The 8034-nt window shown below is 47.1% G+C and overlaps 1 long non-coding RNA gene across 1 annotated transcript in view; it reads left to right on the forward strand.

The window, feature by feature from the left end:
• LOC132656514 (uncharacterized) overlaps positions 1 to 7752 on the forward strand; it is a 34280-nt gene extending 26528 nt beyond the window's left edge. The window contains exons 4-5 of the long non-coding RNA XR_009594269.1: positions 28 to 2194; positions 7017 to 7752. This is a non-coding gene — a long non-coding RNA (uncharacterized LOC132656514). The remainder of the gene's footprint in view (positions 1 to 27; positions 2195 to 7016) is intronic.
• Positions 7753 to 8034: the final 282 nt, after the last annotated feature.

Raw genomic sequence — 8034 nt, forward strand, 5'->3', positions numbered from 1 at the left:
CTGCTTTGACGCTCTATCTCTCCACAGGCCCAAAGGCAATAGAGCCAAGTGACTACGCACCGAAACTTCCAGAGCTACTAGCCAATATAACTATTTCCTTCTTTATAAACGGGTTATCTCAGGCTGTTTATCGCAGTGCTGGAAAGCTGACTAAGAGGCACTGGATAGGATTCTTGAGGGATCACCATTTCAGGTGACTCTGAGACCTCCCAGGTCTCAGACGAACTGACGAATTCGGAAGTTTCTTTCTCAGATGGTACATATTATTCTCTCCTCAAAATACACCGTGTTGTGCAAAAATAGAGACAAGTGGAAAAATAGAGACAAGCCTCCAGTCGAACTTATGCCAAATAGAGAGCCAAGTCCTGACCCTCATCACCTCCCTCCATCAAACATGGAAAACCATTTGACAAAGGTCAGCAAAATGCCTCTCTGAGACAATATTTTTCTTACATTTGTGATTGCAATGAGCTCTTTGTTGTTGTAATTATAAGGTCACTGTCCTGGAATCCTTGAGAAGAAAATGTCCCCAAGAAGCAGGAGGAGCCTGAGGTCTCGTTTCTTCCTCTCCTTCATCTTATTTGAGCTTTCTTTTCTGGGCTATTGATCTCTCTGGAAAAGGAAGTTTATTCTGGAGCGGGTGATATCAGTGTGGCTTGAAGCCTGTCAGGAGTTATCTTCAAAGCTGTGCTGCACACTCCCTCACATTGTCTTAGGGTGCAATGTGTGGCCAGATTTCTGGCTCAAGTCCCATAGTGGTACACTGTCCTGGGTCAGCCAGGAGACTGCCTCCTCCTGACTTGAGTCTGGCAGTGATAAGACCTTTAACTGAACCCCTTGTAAAGAACAGTGACTCCTTGCCAGCTCCTCTTTTGTGCCCCAGGGTTTGAAAAAGCCTCCCATCGAGTGGGAGAAGACTGAACAGCGATCTTGCCTTGATTATATGTCATCTTGATGTATTTTGAGGCCGGCTCCTCTAGCAAAATTCCTCCACCCAGCTGGGTGGCGTATGTGGAGAGAAAGGTTCTTTTGTGAAAATGCTCAAGAGGACATGTGGACGGATCATTCAAAGAGTGGGCACCATCAAAGGTCAGCTAAAAGCAGAAGAAGATGAATATAAGGCAGGACATGTTCTCACCACGTGAGCGTGAAAGACAAAGCCAGGATTGGTGGGAGGTCAAGCCTCCCACCCTGGCGCCGACTCATACCACCCACAGAAGCAGTGTGAAGCCGAGGCTGGAGTCTCCTGGTGCCTTACAGTTACCCACTGTGCCCAGGCTCTGAGACTTTGAGCACTAGCCTAGGTCCTAGTTGGTTTAACTCATCGCAAGTGTGAGGCACACACCAATTCACTCTTAGGTTCTTACCGGGATCAGTGCACCCAAAGGCTGCCCCTCAGTGCCAGTTCCTGGCATTGAGGGCCAGGGAGACTGCTCAGTAGGGGAGGGCTGACAAGCTGGGTTCAATCCCTGGGACCCGGACAGTGGAAGGAAAGACCTAACTCCCACAAGTTGTCCTCTGACCTCAACGCACGCTCCACGGTAGGTGTGTGTAACAGCATGTCCTAACATCGTTTAAAGTTCATTTCAACAGACATTGGCCAACCGAACAGTTATAGATATGCAGAGAGTATGTCTTAGGCCTATAGATGGAGCCACGTTGGGAAGGCATGACCCAGGTCAGCCTCCAAAGCCTGGTTGCAAAGGGAAAGAAAGAGCACCGCTACCACCAATAGAAACACCTCAAAGTAGAATGGCAGCCTGTCTCTTGAAGCATCCCACCTCTCTTCACATCTTCACATCTCAGAGCTGGACTGTCCCTCACTCGGGAGAGCCAGCTGGGCCGAGGCCGAGCCGGATCAGGCAGAGCGAGGGCTCTCTGTTGTGGACAGGGACAGACAAGAGCTAGAGTAGAATCTTTCTCACTAGGGAGCCCAGGCTAGTCAGGAACATGCATGTGGTCCTCTCGCCACATCCTCTCAAGTCCTGGAGTTATAGGACGCTGCTCCTGAGCTTCTGGGGTATCCCCAGTCCTTCAAAGATCACCGTCTAAATGGAAGTTTCATTTGAGTTGAAACGTCCAGCAAGAGGAGAGCTGCCACAGGACCTTGGAATAGTGAGAGCTGGCTCAGGGAGGAGAGCTGAAGTGAAGGTCTCCCAAAGGCCTCTTTGCTTCCTACCCATAAGAATTTGGGGTAAGTGACTAAATTTCTCTGTGTCCCAGTTTCTCAATAGTAACACGAGAATTGGCCACATTACGCTGTCATGGTAAAGGTTCAGCCATTAGTAAGATCAGGTTCTTAGGGTAGGGCTGGCCACGAGCTCAGCGCTCCATTGGTGTGTGAGGTATGTGCAGGAAGGAGGGGAAATCACAAAGCACACTGGCTTTCCCCTCACTTCTGGGGCGTCTGGATGAAGTTGCAGAACTTCCAGGCTCACCCAGGATGCTGGATTTTCCTCAAATCTGGCTTTGAGGTCTGTCTCAGGGGACCTTTCTTTTAGTCTGTGCACTGCAGTAGGCCGGAGGCTCTGAGCCGTGATGGGGTGCCCCTTCTCCCAGAAGGCTAGCTGACAGCAGTAGACACCCCTGTGGCTCCTGGTTGACTTGTGTGTCCAGTTTATTCCTACCAAGTTGGCCTGCCCTGACCAGGAAAGAACTTAGGGTCGGGTGGTGGGTCATGTAGATGCAGAGGAGGTGGCACAACAATAGAAACATCATGTTTTATAGAGATGTGCCAGAGAGGGCACTGCATCCTGCCGGGCTTGTGGGGTGGGGCTGGCGAGTCATCTGGGACAAGGATGCTCAACCAGCAAGTGGGGTGCAAGAGAGAGGAAGACAGAGAGGTGCTTGTTCCCAGCAGGTGTCTGTGGGCCTTCTGCTTGCTGGGTGTGGAGCAGGCAGGCTTGAGCACTGTGGAGATGCACCAGAGTGGCCATCTGGGATGTAGGGGTCAGTGGGGATGAGTCAAGAGGGCTACATCTAGATGGAACACATTGGAGACTGGGAAGAGGTAGAGAGACCCGGAAGGCAGATTGATCTCTGCTTTTATCGTGACCAAGTTCTGCTCACACTCGGAAGTGTTGCTAAGCAACCTAAAAGTTGGGAGCGTTCAAAGCTGCAAGGGAGGAAGCACAGAGCTGTAGAGTCGAGTTCGTGTGCAGGAATCAGAAGGTCCATGCCCACACATTGGTCAGTACCTCTGTCGCTCATGCCCAGCCAGTGAAGCAGATGAGGGCTGCGGGAAGAGGGGAGGGCTATTTTGGGAAGGATTGGTAGGTGTGGCTTTGTTGGAGGAAGTGTGTCCCTGGGGGTGGGTACATGCACCCACTGGGCACATGCCAGGCCCAGTCTTGCATGTTCTGTCTGTTTTTGCCTCCAATTTGTGCATCAGATATGCTCTCTCAGCTACTGCTCCAGTGCCATGCTTGCCTGCCTGCCACTCCACTCCTTGCCATGATGGTGGTGGAATCACTCTCTGAAACTGTAAGCAAGCCCCCACTTAAATGCTTTCTTTGGTAAGTTGCCTTGGCCATGGTGTCTCTTCACAGCAACAGAACCGTAACTACAGCAGTGACTACTCTCTGCTGTCTCAGCCTCCCCCACACTGGTCAGCCACCGTCGTTGGTAAGGTGGACTAGGAGAGGGTGGCTATTAGAAGATGGCAAGATGGGTGGAGAGGCGGCAGACAGGACACACAAGTGGCCAGAGAGTTCCTTACCCGGATGGCTTAGAGCAGCGACTCTTGTTCAGTTAGGTCCAGCTTTGATAGGCTTCCATCTCCTGTGAGAATGACATACAGCTACAAATTACAAACATCTTCAACATACAGGTTCTGACTTAAAGCTTAAGACAACTCAATGAAGTAACTATATGGTCCCTGTTTTTTGTTTTGTCTTTTTGAGAGAGGGTTTCTCTGGATAGCCCTGGATGTCCTGGAACTTGTTCTGTAGACCAGGCTGGTCTCAAACTCATAGAGATCCACCTGTTTCTCTGCCTCCCAAGTGCTGGGATTAAAGGCATGTGTCATCACTGATCAGCTTGGTCCCTGGCTGTTGTCGCATTTCTTTTTTTCTATTAACTCTTTTATTTACATTTCTTATATCTTCTTCTCCCTACTCCACCCCAATCTCTTTCAACACCCCAACACCAGGTAGGAGAGAGAAAGGGTTAGTGAGAGAAGAGATTTAGTTCTTTCTTAGCTACTTCTTACTGGTCAGGGTTGTTGTTTTTTTTTTTTTGAGCCAATCCAATCCTCATTTCAGGAGATCTCCATCTTGTTTCACAACAGCACAAGAAGCAGCAAGAGGGAAGCAGGAGCAGCCTTGTTCTTTCTTTGGTCTCCACTCTCTGGGCTCTGGCACTTATCCTCTCTCCAGAGTCCAAACGGTGGGTGGTACACCCCCACAGCAATCATTAATCAAGAAAATGTCCCATAGATTTGTTTACAGGCCAATTTGATGGAGGTCTTTTTCTTGGTTGAGGTTCCCTCTTCCCAAAAGATCCAAGATTGTGTCAAGTTGACAAAAAGCTAACCAACACAGAGAACAATAGAAACATAAACTCATCAGACTTGGGTGTGTTCTTGTTACACTGTATCTGAGGTGGGAGTGAGGGTTCCAGACATCTTTAGATTGGGCAGGGAATTGTCCTTGGGAGGGGATAGCTGGAGGAGCCTCCTGGCTGGCCCAGCTTGCTCTGTTCTCAGGAGCTGTGGGCATTCTGTCCCCCACACTTGCCTATTAAATAGAATCAGCTATACTGGGCAAACAGCAGCCATACTCCCGGTCTATGCTTCATAACCAAGAGTTTAAGACCCTACTCGGCCAGTCTAGGGTGTTGGGCTCTCCACTCTATGGGCAACTTCGTCCTGCGTCATCCAGACCTTAAGAATGACTACTCTGCCCAGCAAGGGGCCGTAGGGGAGTTCCCACACTCTTAAAGATGAAAGAGGGATAAAACGGAGGCCAAGACCAGATGGCCTACACTTATACTCTGGCTACCTCTATCCCAGAACTTACTCAGGAGTCCTTGTACTCCTCTTTTCTACAGCTTTTGATTTTTATTGAGTAGAAGAGGGTTATCAAATTCTAACGAAGCAGGAAGTGAAATGTAGACTCTTCTGAGCAAGAGTTTTACATAGTATTTTGCTTTAATTTTTGTTTTTTTAAGATGATAATTAGAAAAATTAGAGAGTACAGAAAAGTACATGGAAATAGGTTTTTTAAATTATGCATGAGCTTCGTGCTCTAAGATTTTTGTATATTCTAACATCATACTGGGATATAAAGCGCGTACATATGTATATGCATATAAGCTTTAAATAAAGTTAGAAATATACATATATATTTACATACACTTTCCCCTCACTTACCCTGATGTTGTGGGCATATTCTTCCAGCATTGAACTTCATACTATATGATACTATTTGATACTGTATGACACATTTTAGGCTGTACTAGCAAAGCCACAGGTCGAACACACTGTGAGAAACCAAATGTGGACATTTCCTGGAGACCTCCCCCTACCAGAGACCCCAGAGCCCTAAGTTCTTGCATACCCTATGGCTTGAGGTCTGACCTTACATAAGAGCTCCTTTCAATGAAGCTTCTATATGCGCTTCAGTATTCCTCCCCTCTGCCCGAAGCTATTGCAGGATATTTGATCCCATTGTGAACCCCGAGACTGTGTGCTGGAAAACCCTGTTCTTTGTTTGGTTTGGTTGAGTCCTAGCACACACCTTTAATCCGAGAACTTTCTGTTCATTGTAAACGGGTGATGTTGGGGAGGTTCAGCCAGCACAGGCACACACCTTTCATCTAAAAGCTTTCTGTATACTGGATCTAATATAAAGTCAACCCTGGGTAAAAAAAAAAAAAAAAAAAAAAAAAAAAAAAAGAGGTGGAGCAAGAAACCAGCTGACAGGGATTAAAGAATAGGAGGGACTTTGAGGGGTTTTAAAACAGCGTGGAGAAGCAGAAGGAGCTCTCTAGCTCTTGAGCTTTAGTTCTCTGCCTTTTGGGGCTTTTTGAGCTTTGAGCTAGCAAGCCTTTGGCATTGGCTTTTTTTGACCTTTACTTCCTTGGGCTGTCAGCTAAGCTACTGAGATTTTTGGCTTTTCCCTCTGAGTCTTGTACTGAGTAGGAAGGTCAGCTGTGTGCTTTCTCGGCCTCTCTGAGCTAGCAGGTTTTCACCCCAGCATTTGGCTCCTGAGTCTTTCTTGGTAAAAGAGAATGATTGGGATTTTCACATTTTAATAACAAATGAAGTGGCTTTCCTCACTTCCAGGGCTCCTCGTTCACCGTGCATTATGTAGAAGACAGAGGACCAAGCCTTCGCTTTGTCCTCCCATAATTAAAGTGTGGAAAGCCTTTCGATGTAAGAAGATCATTCGGGTCCTGAATAATGGGACTCTGAATTGGATTTTTAGTAATCCATCAATCCCTGTGAGCTCACAGTGTCTCAAAGGAGGACTCCTTTGCTTCCAAAGTCGTGTACGTAGTACATTTAGCTAAAGGAATTTAGAACTTGAATGATTTGTGGTAGGTCATGTTGGAGGTTAAAATACCCAGATAAAAGCAACTTAGGGGAGAAAAGGTTAGTTTAACGCAGAGCTCCAAGTTATAGCCCATCATTGTGGAGAAATCACAGCAGCAGAACTTGTGGGAGCTGGCCACGACATATCCACAGTCAAGAAGATGAACACACGCACACATGCTTACAGTCGGCAGGGCTTCCCACCTCAGTGAAGTCAAGATAGTCCCTCAGAGGCAGGCTCGCAGGCCAACCCAGCGTAGACAGCTCCCCACTGAGAGTCTTCTTAGGTGATTCCAGGTTGCGTTTGGTTGGCAATTCCAACCGACCGTCACAGGGGCTTCAGACGACTTGTACATGTTCTAACACTCTACTCTTAATGTTCTCAGCCTCTATAACTAAGGGCTCCTCAACCCCGCCCAACATGGATGTAGCCTATCACGTGTACTGCATCATAGGTTGAGATTTGTCTCTTTTCTTCTAGAAGCAGCTTCAACCACATTTTGGACTAGACTGCAATTCAACCTTCCTCTACCTCTTCAGCTCACTCCCGTCTCTACATTAGGAATTGATTTATCCTTTGGCCATCAGTGCAGGTTTGGAGTAACGAGGAAAGGAGGGATGGACTGAAAGAGGGAAAGCCATTTCTAAATCAAGAAATCTGCTTGAGAGCTAGACATGGCGGCACACACCTGCAATCCCAGCACTGGGGAGGGAGAAGCAGGAAGATTGTGAATTCTAGGCCAGCCTCGGCATACAAAGAGATCTTGATTTAAAAAAAAATGTGTGGAGAACTTAAACCATCAGAGTCTTTTCGGAATACTTTGAAGAGCCTTCCCAGTAGCTGATCAACCACCTGCCTCCTTCTTAGGCTTGAAAGCCATCTTATAGTAGAGACAAACTAGGCTCATTCCTGTATATGATTAAATCTGTTTCCCAAGGATTGGGCTATGTCCCACCTGTAACTGTAATTATAAGTGGTCCTGTACTGCCTGTTCCAGGAAATGAAAAACCAGGTCTTTGTTTCAAGAAGTTGTTATTCCCGCCTTGTAACCATGCCTTTGTTTTAAAAGGTTATTATGACCAATTTGTTGTGTTTATGTTGTCCTTTTGTAACTCCACCTCTTTCCTGACAAATCCCCCATTTTGAAACTCTGCATCTTCCCCATGTCCAATGCTGATCTCTCAAACCCTGCCTTAGGGAGAGAGAGGCAGGCTGTGTACACGAATAAAGCTTGCTTTAATTAATTTGGCCATGATTTGGATTGGTTGTCTTTCTCCTCCGATCTGTGAGATTAACACAGTCTGTGATGGTAGGTTGTTTTATTCTTGGCAACTAGATTGGAGCAGCCTCTACCTACTGCTGAGTTGGGTGTGAGGAAACTGATCCCTTGCAGATCACTCGGATTTGTGTGTTTTCCCTTGCTTCAGACTCAATCTCTTTGGGGGTGGAAGAAACCGTTGAAATGGCAGTAAGTAACTGGCCATGGTGGTATGTGCCT

This window comes from Meriones unguiculatus, chromosome 9 (genome assembly GCF_030254825.1).
Source record: "Meriones unguiculatus strain TT.TT164.6M chromosome 9, Bangor_MerUng_6.1, whole genome shotgun sequence".
NCBI lineage: Eukaryota > Metazoa > Chordata > Mammalia > Rodentia > Muridae > Meriones > Meriones unguiculatus.